Raw genomic sequence first — 17130 nt, forward strand, 5'->3', positions numbered from 1 at the left:
AGAACGTATGCTTATTTAATATGGGCCGCGATTAATGCAACAGATAATAAGACGGCAACAGTTGTTCAAATTTATCAGTATTTTATCGAAAACTATGACTTTTACAAATTTTCACCAGATGCTCATTTGTGGAAGCGTGCAATAAGGAAAAAGTTATGTATCGATCCGTGTTTTTTCGTATTGATCCCGGTGTTATTGGAGGGTATTGGTGTGTCACCGGATTTTTCCCATATCTATGATCATGGAGACTTCAAAAGGCGAAAGGTCATGTTAAAACCAACTAAGAAACGTCAGTCGCAGGCAAGCAATGCGCCAGCACCAGCACCGGCTTCCAATAACGGTCCGACCGTCAGTGAAAACCTGGTGACCGACAGCCCTTGCTGTCTGTCCCCGCCCGGATACCTGCAGCCTGAGCCGGATTTCACGTATAGATTCCAGCAAGCTTGCATGTACCTAAGCGATTTCCAGCCTTATCAGCTGACTACAGGTGTAGTAGTCCCGCTGTCACCTGTCCACTACGTGTATAATCAAGAATACGAAACTGGCAGTGGCTGTGGCTCCAGCTGATTGGCAAAGTCTATGGTGAGTAATGTTGCCGTATTTTATTCTTTTTTTGAAATATCAATTCAATGCACAGTCAAGCGATTCTTCTGTAAGCAATATCTCCTGTCGGCAATATCATTGGCTGAGCAGCTTCTACAGTAGATACTGAACAATTGGTGGAAAGCTAAGCGCATGCGCATTGGAACCTTCTTGAAACGCATATGCGTGTCATCACATCCACAGTAGGCGCATGCGCATGCGCATGTGAACAGGAGACGCCCCCTGAGAAAATTATTGGTGTGACTGACTGTGGGAACTTCTTTAGGGGACTGACTGACAATTACAGTATAACTAGTACTTTTGTTTTTCCTCAGAAAAGAAAACTTTGTCATCTCATGCTGAAAACGGCAAATGGAGGGATTTCGATGGATAATATCGCTTTGTGTTACAATGCCTGCACATTCCGGTACGTGGTTTTTTAAATCCGATACAGCAGTCTACAGTTTAGTGGCCGTTGTTATTGATTAGGATAGAATACTGTAAGTGAGAGCTTCATAGAAAACCTGAAACAGTATGCTGTTTTCAGACCGTATACAATACTTTTTTTTATATATACTGTATAATAAACCCGAAAAATAAAAAGTATGCATTTATTCTACATGTATTCCAGTACATATGTGTATACTATACCTGTACAGCATGTATTGTTTTAATATTCTTGTGATGTACAGTACTGAGCATGCCAACAGTATACAGAACAGTACAGTATGCCTGTTCTAGAAGCACTGTATTTTGTTACAGTATAAAAGGAGACAATGGAACAATTTAAAACAAATCAACGTTTTCTTTTATTGGTGGAGTAAGTACAAAAACATTTATTTACAAATACAATTTAAAAACATTTAAAGTGTACAGCAATTCAAAACATTAACAGGTGTATGGTTTACTGCTAGTGAAAACATTTATGTACAGAAAGTCAAAACATTTACAGTAGGATGGTGTACAGTACAGTCAGTCAGGCCTGCACAACTCCAGTCCTCAAGGGCCACAAACATGCCCGGTTTTAAGGATAACGTTGAAAACCGGGCCTGTTTGCGGCCCTCGAGGACTGAAATTTTGCAGGTCGTGTGTACAGTAAGTAAAAACATTTCTTTATTAATACAAGTTAAAACACGCAACATCTCCTTTATTAAAGTACAGAAAGTCAAAACATTTACAGTAGGATGGTATACAGAACAGTCAGTCAGGCCTGCACAACTCCAGTCCTCGAGGGCCGCAAACAGGCCTGGTTTTATCCTGAAAACCGGGCCTGTTTGCAGCCCTCGAGGACTGGAATCGTGCAGGTCTTGTGTAAGTAAAAACATTTCTTTATTAATACAAGTTAAAAAACGCAACAAGTCAAAAAATAAACAACAGTTGAACAGTCACGCAAATTCGATCCCCACCAGATTGTCCTTCCAGGGCCAATGCCTTGTATGGCACAAAATGCCATTAATGGAGTCTCGTACGATTTTCATTAAAGTATCTGAAATTGAAAAATAGCGCTGCAATTCCCCACAATAGTCCTCCCTTTTTTCGCGATTTCCTTCGTAGTTTACATTTTTGGCCCACCCACAGTACACCAAGGAGGACACGTGGTGATAAAAAAATTAATATGCCATACTTCTGGGGTAAACCAGCACTCATCACCCTATACTTCTCCCTGAGTGCTGGTGGCAGCTCGCGCAGGATGATGTCGGGCACCGTATCGATGCAAGCGTATGTAGGTTGGGTTCTGGGAGTGGGTGTGCATCTGGGAGCGGGTGTGCTTCTGGGAGCGGGTGTGCTTGTGGCAGCGGGCGAGGTTAGGTTGTCTGGGAGGAAGCTTTCCTCTTGTCTTTGTTGCCGTGTTGTCTCCTGGCGTGGTCTTGACAGGGTTGTCATGTTATCCTCCTCCTCAACGGCATTCATAGTTACATAGTTACATAGTAAATGAGGTTGAAAAAAGACTTGCGTCCATCAAGTTTAACCTATGCTAAATTTAGACAACATATACAAAAAACCCCATTAAGGGGAAAAATGAATTCCTTCCTGACTCCAAGAATTGGCAATCGGGTTAATCCCTGGATCAACATCCTTCCCATGTATACTTATTTTGTATATCCCTGTATACCTTTCCCATCTAAAAAGATGTCCAAACTTTTTTTGAACAAATCTATTGTATCTGCCATCACAGTCTCCATGGGTAATGAATTCCACATTTTAACTGCCCTTACTGTAAAGAACCCTTTCCTTTGTTGCTGGTGAAATTTCCTTTCCTCCAACCTTAAGGGATGGCCCCGAGTCCTTTGTACTGCCCGTGGGATGAATAGTTCTTTTGGAAGCTCCTTGTATTGTCCCTGAATATATTTGTATATAGTTATCATATCCCCTCTTAGACACCTCTTTTCTCCAAATAAGTTAGAATGTCCATCCCCTTTATTAATTTGGTGGCTCTTCTCTGCACTCTCTCTAGTTCCATAATGTCTTTTCTAAGGATTGGTGCCCAAAATTGTACTCCATATTCAAGGTGTGGTCTTACTAATGCTTTGTAAAGGGGCATAATTATGTTTACTTCCCTTCCATCCATTGCCCGTTTGATGCAAGATAAGATCTTGTTTGCCTTTGCAGCTACTGCATGACACTGGGCACTATTGCTAAGCCTGCTGTCTACAAGCACTCCTAAATCCTTCTCCATCAAGGATTCCCCCAATATATCTCCATTTAATTTGTAAGTCGCCTTTTTATTCTTGTATCCCAAATATATAAACTTACATTTATCTGTATTAAACCTCATCTGCCATTTACCTGCCCACGTTTCCAGTCTCTCCAAGTCCTTCTGAAGAGAAATTACATCCTGCTCTGATTCTATTACCTTACACAATTTAGTATCAGCAGCAAAGATGGAGACTTTGCTCTCGATCCCAACCTCAAGGTCATTAATAAACAAGTTAAAAAGCAGGGGTCCCAGTACCGATCCCTGAGGAACTCCACTCACGACTTTAGCCCAACCTAATCTACACAAATTCTTCTGGTGGAGGGAGTGCGCTTGATGTTGGAAGGCGGCCAAAGGTCCCATTCATCACATCCATGCCACCCACCTGCTCTGGCGTCGGGGATACAGGGGCATGAATACCGAGCAAATTATGTATCCCCGCTATCAGTCTCTATCTTCTCCATCCGTTGATCCATCTTCTCCAACTGTTGATCCATCTTCTCCATCCATTGATCCATATTTAGCATGGTCTCTAAAAGCAGATCTATCTTTACCAGCATAGTAGAGTTCCCGGGGATATCCACACTTAACCCATTCAGCAAGCGGTCTAACGAGATGGTTCTTGTGCATGGCATGCTGTGGATATCTGGGTGGATGGGTGCTATGGAGGATGAGATGGGGGTTCCCTGGAGAGAAGTGGCAGCGTCGTCGAAGAGGGATGGAGAAAGCGACCTGTGGATTTCCAGGCGAGAAGCGGCAGTGTCGTCTAAGCGTAAAGGAGAAAGTGACCCGTGGATTTCTGGGAGACCAGCGGCAGCATCGTCGAAGAGCAGTGGATTAGACGGGCTGTAGACTTCTGGGAAAGCGGCGGCAGCATCAGATGAATAGTGGAGAAGATGGGCTGCAGATTTCCGGGAGAGCAGCGGCAGAGACGTCGAAGCGTAATCGGGGAAGTGGCCTGCGTGTTAGATGGGTTGGCTGTCATTTGTTTTGCCTTGAGTGTACTGTACATCACCGAATTTTGTCTTGACATACAGTAGCGGCAGCTTTTATTTGAACAAATGCCGGCGGCATCCCGGGATCTACTCCGGCTGCCGCCAGTCAAGACCGCGCGCCGCCGCATTTCCTACACGCACCCCCCTCCAGTTCGCGCGCATTTTATCCCCCCTTCCCGACCCCCGAACCCGGCTCCTGCTCTGCCCCTCTGCTTCCCCGCACCCCCGCTTACCTCACTTTAAGCTCCAGGGGTGTCGGGGAAGCTGGGCGCGCACGTGACAGTGATGTCACAGTGCGCCGCAACAAGCCGCGTCTCCACGCTTCCCTCATGCATCCTGCCGTGCGGGAAGTGTTCAAATAAAAGCTGCCGCTACTGTAAGGCTTACATGTATTAAAACCCTTAGCCTTTGGGGTCAGCAGAAGGTTTTCTTTATTAGCCCTAACCTGTCGCTTTGGCCTTGGCTTGGAAACGGCTGCCGCCTTTCGCTTTTTCTGTGTGACAGGCACGGCAGAGGTGAGTGGCTTCCTGCATCCGTAGAATCAGGGTTGATCCATGGAAGCAAATGGCACAATGCAGTATCTGGACAAGGGCAAATTCAGATACAGATCATCGAGTGGGAGGCTATGCAAAGTGTGTAACCTTTTATGCATGGCGACGAGGTACAAGTGTTAAAGTGGGCGTACTCTAATGTGAGTCATTAACGTATAAATACACCATCCATTTTGTGGATTCACTGCACATTGAATACACATCGACTAAACATCGAATATACATTTTAGTGCTTGTATTTCTTTCTATTCGCTGCAATGCCTGTTAAAAAGATTTCAAAGGATCTCAGCATGAGAATTAAGGAGATGTACACAAGCGGACAACGAATTGCAGATATCCAACGCTGGTTAGCTGCTTCTGGCCTCGTTGTGCCATCAACCACTGTGTGCTATCATGCACACGGAAAAACCAAACAACGCACGAGGACACCAATGGTAACTAACGCGTAAGGATATTTATATAACTATATAAAACAGGATATCTATTATTGTTTATATTGCTGCATATTAATAGAACTATATAGTATAGATCTATCTAATTTTATAGTTATTTCGGTATATTTATATAACTACAGTATATAATACAGTATATCTATTGTTGTTTATATTGCTGCATATTAATAGAACTATATAGTATAGATCTATCTAATTTTATACTATTTTTACTGTAAATGATGTGCTGTACTTGTGGCCTACTGCACTGTAATTTACCGGATTGTTGTTTTTCTGTACACTGTAGGGAGACAACTCTTCTGGTCGACAAAATAAGTGAAGAGAATGATGAGAAGAGTGCCTTAAGGGTCAAATACACTCTGCTGCAAAATCACAATCTCACTGTATCCGAGACCAGCATAAAGAAGATAAGACGCAGAATTGGATGGAAATATGGATGTGTGAGGTTAGTACTGGACAGTACATGAGGTTAAAGTGTTGTTTAAGAAACTGTACTGTACCTATAAAATTATTCCTTGTCATTACAGAGCGTACCCTATGATAAGGGACGTCAACAAGATCAAGAGAGTGGTCCAGGCCCAGGCATGGCTCAACAGTGGAGAAACTTTCCAGGATTGCATCTTCACTGACGAGTCTACTGTTTCGCTGGAGAGATTTGCCACCTTTGCATTCCACAAAAAAGGTCGCATATCTATGAAGCCGCGTCCAAAACACCCAGTGAAGACGCGTGTGTGGGGTGCCATCTCTAGGTGTGGACCAGGATGCATTGTCATCTTTGAAGGTAAAATAAGTCACACAATTTTGCCTTATGCACTGTATTGTACCATTGTGTAGTTTTTTGAGCACTTTTCTTGTTATAGGAATCATGAATAAAGCTTTTTTCCAAGAGCAAATTGTGCCTGAGATTGTGGAATACATCACACGTGAGTTTCCAGATGGTCACCGTTTCTACCAGGACAACGATTCGAAGCACACCAACAGCGCATATTCTTGAGCGGAGTAAGTGCGTGAGTAAGTGCGGTAACCGTGTCTCATTTTTTCCCAACTGTTTTTACTGTGTATCTCTTTAACTAATTGTCCTCATTTTTTCCCCACTGTTTTTACTGTGTATCTCTAACTTTTTTTCCCCCTTTTTTTCTGGCATCAGCTGGAGGACCATATCCGAAAAGTCGTGAAACCCTCCAAAAAGGATGAGTTGGCGCAAGGCATAATGAGTTTTTGGAACGATGTACTCACCGTGGAACGATGCAAAAAATATATTGACCATATTGCGACTGTGTTGCCCATTGTGATCGCGCATAATGGGCAAGCATCAGGAAGGTAGTATGGTATAGTACTGTACTGTAGTATTGTAAGTACAGTATGATACAGGTAAGTATGGCACAGATTTTTTCTTTCCTGAGAGAGCAGCACTAGCCATCTGGTTACAAAGTATTTAACAGCAGTCACAGTATACAGTAGTTCCAGTATAGACTAGTTTGACAGTTTGACAGTACTAACTGCATACTGTAGTCCAATATGGAGTAGCTATACAGTACACAATGCCATAATATGCACCTAACTGTTCAATTTTTTTCTTTCCTGAGAGAGCAGCACTAGCTACTGCTGCGGCAGCTTTTATTCTTACTAATAACTGGCATGTACCTGGCATGTTCCTGGAATGTGACACTTTTCACCCGGAGCATGCCGGGCTGATTTTGCCTTCCCAGCCAGGGGTCATGCCCGGCTGATGCGCGGTTGATGTGTTAATTAATAATGGTTCAGGATTTACTAGGCTGCAATGCTTCGCGTGTCCGCCAGATGGCATAAATTCATGAATTGTAATGCAGTATATATATATATATATATATATATATATATATATATATATATACTGTATAACAACAACCCCTATAACCCCTAACATACAGTACTGTACACACATACAGTACTGTATATGCACATCAATGATACTGTAGGCCGGCGGGGGCGAGATGTGTTTGCAGCAGAGAGAGAACCGCTGCTCTCTCTGTGCAAACATCGGCACATTAAAAATTATTTAAAATACATTTTTATTTATAGTGTAGATGTGCAGGGGGTTTCCGGAGCTGAACCGCGTTGGTTTCAGGTCGGGGGACCCCCTTCTCCCCGAGATACAGCCCCCTTTATGAGGTGCCGGTATCCCTCTGCGTTTCAAGGTCCCGATCACGTGACCGCAGCATGTAAAGCAAGCAGAGGGATACCGGCACCCCCTAAAGGGGCCTGTATCTCGGGGAGCAGGGGGTCCCCGGACCTAAAACCACAGTGGTTCTGCTCCGGAGACCCTCTGCACATCTACACTGTGAATAAAAAACATATATAAATAAACACTCGTTCTTGTAAATAAATATCCTCTACTGCATACGTAGGGACCATCTCCGTACTCGGATCACACCTCCGGAGGCCTTTCCCACTGTTACAGCCCTGGTAAAGTACGAGCAGCTCGGAGGAGAAATAATTGAGTCTGACACCAGTGTGCGTCAAAAATCTCTCCTGTTTATTAAGGCGTTTACAGTCAGGTTATATAGCCAAGCGAAAACAAAGGTGATTATATGCCAATTTCCATTTCCCTTATTTTGTGCTTATGTTAGACATAACACGATATTAGATCATTTATTTGGAAACTCCCGTACATCACATGATTCAAGATTAAATTGCTGAGACCGTACATAAGTTCCCGTTTGTGCCTTATTTGGTCAATACTTCCTATATCAATTCAGAAGTTCAGCCAACATTAGATTCATAAAAAGGGTAGTTGAAAAAAGGGTTAGTTAATTTTATACTACTAAGCAAAATGTCAGTGTTGGCATAAAATGGTTATACACTAGACAAAATGGAGTCACCCCTGATATACACATTATCAAGTATATATATATACATATATATATATATACTGTATAACAACAACCCCTTTAACCCCCTAACATACAGTACTGTACACATATGCGCAAACATCGGCACATTATAAATAGAAATGTATTTTAAATTTTTAGTGTAGATGTGCAGGGGGTCTCCGGAGCTGAACCACGTTGGTTTCAGGTCGGGGGACCCCCTGCTCCCCGAGATACAGCCCCCTTTATGAGGTGCCGGTATCCCTCTGCATTTAAAGGTCCCGATCACGTGACCGCGGCATGTAAAGCAAGCAGAGGGATACCGGCACCCCCTAAAGGGGCCTGTATCTCGGGGAGCAGGGTGTCCCCGGACCTAAAACCACAGCGGTTCTGCTCCGGAGACCCTCTGCACATCTACACTGTGAATAAAAAACATATATAAATAAACACTCATTCCTTACCTTAGCGGCTATGTTCTATGGTAATGAAGCAGCATTTCTGTATTTTAATAATATTGTATAGTGAGCAGGGGGTTCCCTGAGCCAGAAATTAATGCTCATGGACCCCCTACTCCTGCACAATATTATTAAAAATACAGAAATGCTGCTTCATTACCTTAGCTGATAGCCGCTAAGGCAATGAAGGCAGAATAGCATTTTTATTGGGGACATTTGATTTGCCCCCAATAAACATTGCAATAAACAACATACAGTACACCCCCTGTGTATTTAAAATACATAAACAATAAATACATGACATACATATTTTTATTGTGTGTTTTAAACATGCCTGCCTTCACTGTAATCTATGTAAAAAAACCCTCCCCCTATTGTGTCTGCTAAGCTTCCCTGCTTTGACTAATCTGTGTAAGCCCCCCTCCCCTATTGTGTCAGTAAAATCTGCCTGGCCTGTGTTTCTGTGAGTGCAGTGTACTGTATGTAAATGTGGGGAGGGGGATCCCATGTAAATAACCACACCCACACCAACTACCCACTACCCACGGCCCCTCCGCTGCTTGCTGCAAAACAGAGACAAAAATTAAAACATACAAAGTAATGTCCCCTAACCCCTTAATCACCATAGCGGTTATTAACCTCTACAGTCATTAAGGGGTTAACCCACCCTCACCCACCACTCGGAATGCCTACATACCCTCCCACACTAACCCCCCCACCCGTGAGGCCTAACCACCCACCCACTACCCACAAGGGAGGCCTACCCACATACCGTTAGGGAAACACCCCCCCCACCCCCAGTACCCACAATAAAAACAATACACAGCCCCACAATAAACATCATTCTATTTATTAAATACATTACCCACCCCCTGTGCCCCCCCCATAAATACAAGATTTATTCTTTTACATACAGGGTTCATAACGCAGCCCCACGCGAGTCCCCGGTGGGCTGGCGGGGCACCTGGACAGACCTACAGTTTACCAGCAGCCCTTTTTACACAGGTTCTGGAGGCCTGCTGGTTGATCCCACCAGCACCATGGCCCCCAGGTGGTCTCCTTGGGCCACCGTGGGCCACAATTGGGTCCCCACGGTAGGCCCACGGATGTCTGGGAGCCACGGGTCAGACCCACAGGTGTCTGCGGGGCCTCGGGTGGTTCCCTCGGGGGTCTGGGGAACTCACGGGTGCTCACTACGGGTCGGCGGTGCCCCCACAGAAGTGGGACCACACATCGTCATCCCCGCAGACTACGGGTCGGCGGTGCCCCCACAGAAGTGGGACCACACATCGTCATCCCCGCATGTGTCACCCGTGGAACCACCAGCCTGATACCCTTGGGATAACCGAGGATACCGCAGGTGGTCTCCAGAGGTCCCACGCAGAACCACGGAACCAACCTGAATGTAAAAAAAATAAACCTTGCCTATACATTCAATACATACACCCTCCCCCCCAACACCTACAGTACAATAATGTGCAAAATAACTATTATCCAGATATGGATAATAGATTAATTGCCCATTATTAAAAACATTAACTAGCATATTCAAATAAATAAAGTACTACTGACCTCATCAATACGAAGTGTCCGTAGCCAGCAACATCCTTGTCTTGCCCACAACATACACTACCGACACACTTTATCACACTGCGGCCAGATCCGCAAGCCGGGAGATTTCCCGGCTTGCTAGTGGCCGCCCCTCGGCGTGCCGCGCGTCATAGACGCGCGGTCACGCGTCTTCGGGAGCGTGCGCCCCCTGCACGCGCGTCCAGGGCTCCCCGAGGGAGCCCTGGTGTCCCGCGATCGCGGGACGGCAGCAGGGGGTTCCGGGGGACCCGGCGGACCCGGCAGCGGTAGGGAGAGCGCCCCGATCGGAGGGCGCTCTTCCGCTGCTTCGGCGCGCGCCCGTCACTCTCGGGCGCGCGCCAGGCTACTGCTGCGGCCAAGAACGGGCAAATGCTCGAATAAACTTGGCCGCAGCAGTACATAGCAAATACAAAGCCAATACATTGCACGTACATTCAGATATCAATTAACCCCTTAAACACCTTATCAGATAATAACCGCAAAGGTGGTTAAGGGGTTAAGCCACACAGGCCCGATACCCACCCTTCATCCATGAATTTGTACAGTGGCTTCATCATGCAACTCTATATATATATATATATATATATATAGTATATACACACACGATGAACCAATATACAAATAAATGTAGAAGGGTTATCAAAACTATACTGTCCTACAACCAAACACTTCTCCATACAGACACTACATTAAAATCAATTTCCTTTAATAATCCTAACTGATCTCACAATCTATATCATCACAAACCAATGAAAAGCCAATGAAACACCTCACATTCCAATATATATGATGCATAAAATCTATGCACCACATACATTCTGCAAATGAATCAACCAAGTAAACAAAAATCAATAAGCAATCATTATTTACATCCCTAAACAATTCACACTCCATCACGAACAATGAAACAATTAACTAATTCATGCCTGGAGCAGAAAAATTTAGCCTGTGAAAAAATATAAGTACCAACCAAAATACAACCTTTAAAACCAAGGCTAGCCCTGACCTCCCTCAAACACACAATACAATACCAAGGAATACATCTATATAATTTTAAAATACTTTAAACTCACAATAATGCATAGCAGCATAGACAAATTAATTTAAAACACATCAAATCAAGCTTTTAAAACAACATCATTTCTTACCCTGTATGTATATATCTCTCTAGACATATATACATACAGTGGCAAGAAATGATATACCACAAAAAAAAAATACACATGTTAAAAAACCTTTTGAAAAAATTAACAAGTTAAATAAAATACATTTCTTTAGTTCACTTACCATTACTTGGCCCCACCGACTCCCGTTGCGCAGCTTACTCACGAACCAATCCACGATCAGGAACCCATAAAATAAAAAAAAACATAAAATAATAAACATTAAACTAAAAATCCAAATCAATCCACGGGTCTTCTACATGTAATCCATCTTCATCTGTATTCTTCTTTCTTCTATCTCCTTCCAGCGGGGCGGGGTCTTCTCCCCATCTGCAGCCACACCCTGGTCTTCTTTCTTGCCCGGAGGTCCTTCCTCCACGGCGTCTGGCTTCAAAATGAGACGACATAGGCTTTTAAAGGCCTATGACGTCACATTTTTCGTCATGGTTCCCACGGTCCTGATAGGGCCGTTAAAACCATGGGTTTTAGCCGACAAAAAAAAATGATGATGTCACTTAAAGGCAATGACAGCACAGCCAATCAGAATGGCTTTGCTTCAATTGCCTTTAAGATGACGTCATGAAAAGACACATGGCCGCCCTCACATGGTATGGTAGCCAATCAGAGCGTGGGAACTCCATCCCTACTCTGATTGGCTCTAGTACCATGTGACAGAGGCTTGGGGGGAAAAAGGATGTGACGTACTACAGCCAATCAGAGTAGGGATGGAGTTCCCACGCTCTGATTGGCTACCATACAAATAGAAGACCCGTGGATTGATTTGGATTTTTAGATTAATGTTTATTTTTTTATGGTTTATTATTTTATGGGTTCCTGATCGTGGATTGGTTCGTGAGTAAGCTGCGCAACGGGAGTCGGTGGGGGCAAGTAATGGTAAGTGAACTAAAGAAATGTATTTTATTTAACTTGTTAATTTTTTCAAAAGGTTTTTTAACATGTGTATTTTTTTGTTGTGGTATATCATTTTTTGCCACTGTATTTATGTATGTATATATGTCTAGAGAGATATATACATACAAGGTAAGAAATTATGTTGTTTTAAAAGCTTGATTTGATGTGTTTTAAATTAATTTGTCTATGCTGCTACTGTATGCTTTATTGTGAGTTTAAAGTATTTTAAAATTAGATAGATGTATTCCTTGGTATTGTATTGTGTGTTGCCTTGGTTTTAAAGGTTGTATTCTGGTCGGTACTGTATTTTTTCACAGGCTAAATTGTTCTGCTCCAGGCGTGAATTAGTTAATTGTTTCATTGTTCAGGATGGAGTGTGAATTGTTTATGGATGTAAATAATGATTGCTAATTTATTTTTGTTTACTTGGTTGATTCATTTGCAGAATGTATATGGTGCATAGATTTTATGATCATTTATATTGGAATGTGAGGTGTTTCATTGGTTTGTGATGATATATATTGTGAGATCAGTTAGGATTATTAAAGGAAATTGATTTTAATGTAGTGTCTGTATGGAGAAGTGTAGTATGCTTTTGATAACCCTTCTACATTTATTTGTATATTGGTTCATCGTGTGTATATATACTATATATATATATATATATATATATATATATATATATATAAATATATATATATAGTTTTATATATATATATAGTTATATATATATATATAGTTATATATATATAGTTATATATATATATATAGTTATATATATATATAGTTATATATATATATAGTTATATATATATATAGTTATATATATATATATATATATAGTTATATATATATATATAGTTATATATATATATATATATATATATAGTTATATATATATATATATAGTTATATATAGTTATATAGTTATATATATATATATATAGTTATATATATATATATATATATATATATATATATATAGTTATATATATATATATATATATATATATAGTTTTATATATATATATATATATAGTTATATATATATATATATATATATATATATAGTTATATATATATATATATATAGTTATATATATATAGTTATATATATATATAGTTATATATATATAGTTGCATGATGAAGCCACTGTACAAATTCATGAGTGAAGGGTGGGTATCGGGCCTGTGTGGCTTAACCCCTTAATCACCTTTGCGGTTAATATCTGATAAGGTGTTTAAGGGGTTAATTGATATCTGAATGTACTTGCAATGTATTGGCTTTGTATTTGCTATGTATGTTGTGGGCAAGACAAGGATGTTGCTGGCTACGGACACTTCGTATTGATGAGGTCAGTAGTACTTTATTTATTTGAATATGCTAGTTAATGTTTTTAATAATGGGCAATTAATCTATTATCCATATCTGGATAATAGTTATTTTGCACATTATTGTACTGTAGGTGTTGGGGGGGAGGGTGTATGTATTGAATGTATAGGCCAGGTTTATTTTTTTTACATTCAGGTTGGTTCCGTGGTTCTGCGTGGGACCTCTGGAGACCACCTGCGGTATCCTCGGGTATCAGGCTGGTGGTTCCATGGGTGACACATGCAGGGATGACGATGTGTGGTCCCACTTCTGTGGGGGCACCGCCGCCACGTAGGTGCGGGGATGATGATGTGTGGTCCCACTTTTGTGGGGGCACCGCGGACCCGTAGTGAGCACCCGTGAGTTCCCCAGACCCCTGAGGGAACCACCCGAGGCCCCGCAGACACCTGTGTGTCTGACCCGGGGCTCCCAGACATCCGCGGGCCTACCGTGGGGACCTAATTGTGGCCCACGGTGACCCAAGGAGACCACCTGGGGGCCATGGTGCTGGTGGGATCCACCAGCAGGCCTCCAGAACCTCTGTAAAAAGGGCTGCTGGTAAACTGTAGGTCTGTCCAGGTGCCCCGCCAGCCCACCGGGGACTCGCGTGGGGCTGCGTTATGAACCCTGTATGTAAAAGAATAAATCTTGTATTTATGGGGGGGCACAGGGGGTGGGTAATGTATTTAATAAATAGAATGATGTTTATTGTGGGGCTGTGTATTGTTTTTATTGTGGGTACTGGGGGCGGGGGGGGGGTTTCCCCAACGGTATGTGGGTAGGCCTCCCTTGTGGGTAGTGGGTGGGTGGTTAGGCCTCACGGGTGGGGGGGTTAGTGTGGGAGGGTATGTAGGCATCCCGAGTGGTGGGTGAGGGTGGGTTAACCCCTTAATGACTGTAGAGTTTAATAACCGCTATGGTGATTAAGGGGTTAGGGGACATTACTTTGTATGTTTTAATTTTTGTCTCTGTTTTGCAGCAAGCAGCGGAGGGGCCGTGGGTAGTGGGTAGTGGGTGTGGGTGTGATTATTTACATGGGATCCCCCTCCCCACATTTACATACAGTACACTGCACTCACAGAAACACAGGCCAGGCAGATTTTACTGACACAATAGGGGGAGGGGGGCTTACACAGATTAGTCAAAGCAGGGAATCGTAGCAGACACAATAGGGGGGGGGGGGGGTTACATAGATTACAGTGAAGGCAGGGAAGCTTCACACACAATAGGGGGAGGGGGTTTTACATAGATTACAGTGAAGGCAGGGAAGTTTAAAACACACAATAGGGGGAGGATTTTTTTACATAGATTACAGTGAAGGCAGGGAGATTTAAAACACACATTAAAAATATGTATGTCATGTATTTATTGTTATGTATTTTAAATACACAGGGGGTGTACTGTATGTTGTTTATTGGGGGCAAATCAAATGTCCCCAATAAACATGCTATTCTGCCTTCATTGCCTTAGCGGCTATCAGCTAAGGTAATGAAGCAGCATTTCTGTATTTTTAATAATATTGTGCAGGAGCAGGGGGTCCCTGAGCATTAATTTCTGGCTCAGGGAACCCCCTGCTCACTGTACAATATTATTAAAATACAGAAATGCTGCTTCATTACCATAGCACATAGCCGCTAAGGTAAGGAATGAGTGTTTATTTATATATGTTTTTTATTCACAGTGTAGATGTGCAGAGGGTCTCCGGAGCAGAACCGCTGTGGTTTTAGGTCCGGGGACCCCCTGCTCCCCGAGATACAGGCCCCTTAGGGGGTGCCGGTATCCCTCTGCTTTGTTTACATGTTGCGGTCACGTGATCGGGACCTTTAAACGCAGAGGGATACCGGCACCTCATAAAGGGGGCTGTATCTCGGGGAGCAGGGGGTCCCCAGACCTGAAACCAATGCGGTTCAGCTCCGGAGACCCCCTGCACATCTACACTATGAATAAAAATGTATTTTAAATAATTTTTCATGTGCCGATGTTTGCGCAGAGAGAGCAGCGGTTCTCTCTCTGCTGCAAACACATCTCGCCCCCCCGGCCTATAGTATCATTGATGTGCATATACAGTACTGTATGTGTGTAATGTATGTGTACACTGGCGACACACTTTATTCGAGCTCGGCTAGTCCCACGAATTCGGGTATACCCGGGTGTATTGAGGTTTGTGACTGTTTTCTGCCCGAGTGCATTGAGTTATTTTCCGGCAGGGATTGAAGCATTTTATTCCCGCTGGCTGCAATACTGCACAGTATATATATATATACTGCATTACAATTCATGAATTTATGCCATCTGGTAGACACGCGAAGCATTGCAGCCTATTAAATCCTAATCATTATCATTTAACAGATCAGCCGCCCATCAGCCAGGCATCAACCCAGGCTGGGAAGGCAAACGCAACGGGGCTTGTCAGAGGTGAGGAGCGGCGCATTCCAGGTATCTGCCAGGTACATACCGGGTATTTGCTCGAATAAAGTGTGTCGGTGCAGTATGTTAGGGGTTATAGGGGTTGTTGTTTTATAGTATATACTGTATATATACAGTATATACTGCATTACAATTCATGAATTTCTCGGCTTCAAAGACAACAGCTCGTAATCGCTCCCATGAGTTTTTACACGGCATTGCAGTATTGCAGTCAGCCGGAATAAAATGCTTAAATCACAGCTGCGAATATAACGCTATATACCCCGGGAGAAAACGACACAAAACCGCACATCACCGGGATCCTCTGAAATTCGCGGAGCTAGCCAAGTAAGAATAAAGTTGGTCGCCAGTGTACACTGGCGACACACTTTATTCGAGCTCGGCTAGTCCCACGAATTCGGGTATACCCGGGTGTATTGAGGTTTGTGACTGTTTTCTGCCCGAGTGCATTGAGTTATTTTCCAAGCAGGGATTGAAGCATTTTATTCCTGCTGGCTTCAATTCTGCACAGTATATATATATATACTGCATTACAATTCATGAATTTATGCCATCTGGTAGACACGCGAAGCATTGCAGCCTATTAAATCCTAATCATTATCATTTAACAGATCAGCCGCCCATCAGCCAGGCATGAACCCAGGCTGGGAAGGCAAATGCAACGGGGCTTGTCAGAGGTGAGGAGCGGCGCATTCCAGGTATCTGCCAGGTACATACCGGGTATTTGCTCGAATAAAGTGTGTCGGTGCAGTATCTGGTTGCAAAGTATTTAACAGCAGTCACAGTATACAGTAGTTCCAGTATAGACTAGTTTGACAGTACTAACTGCATACTGTTGTCCAATATGGAGTAGCTCTACAGTACACAATGCCATAATATGCACCAAACTGCACAATTTTTTTCTTTCCTGAGAGAGCAGCACTAGCCATCTGGTTGCAAAGTATTTAACATTACAGTATACAGTAGTTCCAGTATAGACTAGTTTGACAGTACTATACAGCACACAATGCCATAATACAGTATGCACATAACTGCACTAATTTTTTGTTTTCTTGTCTTTTCAGAAAATTAAGGATGGACTGGGGGA

Source organism: Ascaphus truei, chromosome 3 (genome assembly GCF_040206685.1).
Source record: "Ascaphus truei isolate aAscTru1 chromosome 3, aAscTru1.hap1, whole genome shotgun sequence".
NCBI classification, from domain to species: Eukaryota; Metazoa; Chordata; class Amphibia; order Anura; family Ascaphidae; genus Ascaphus; species Ascaphus truei.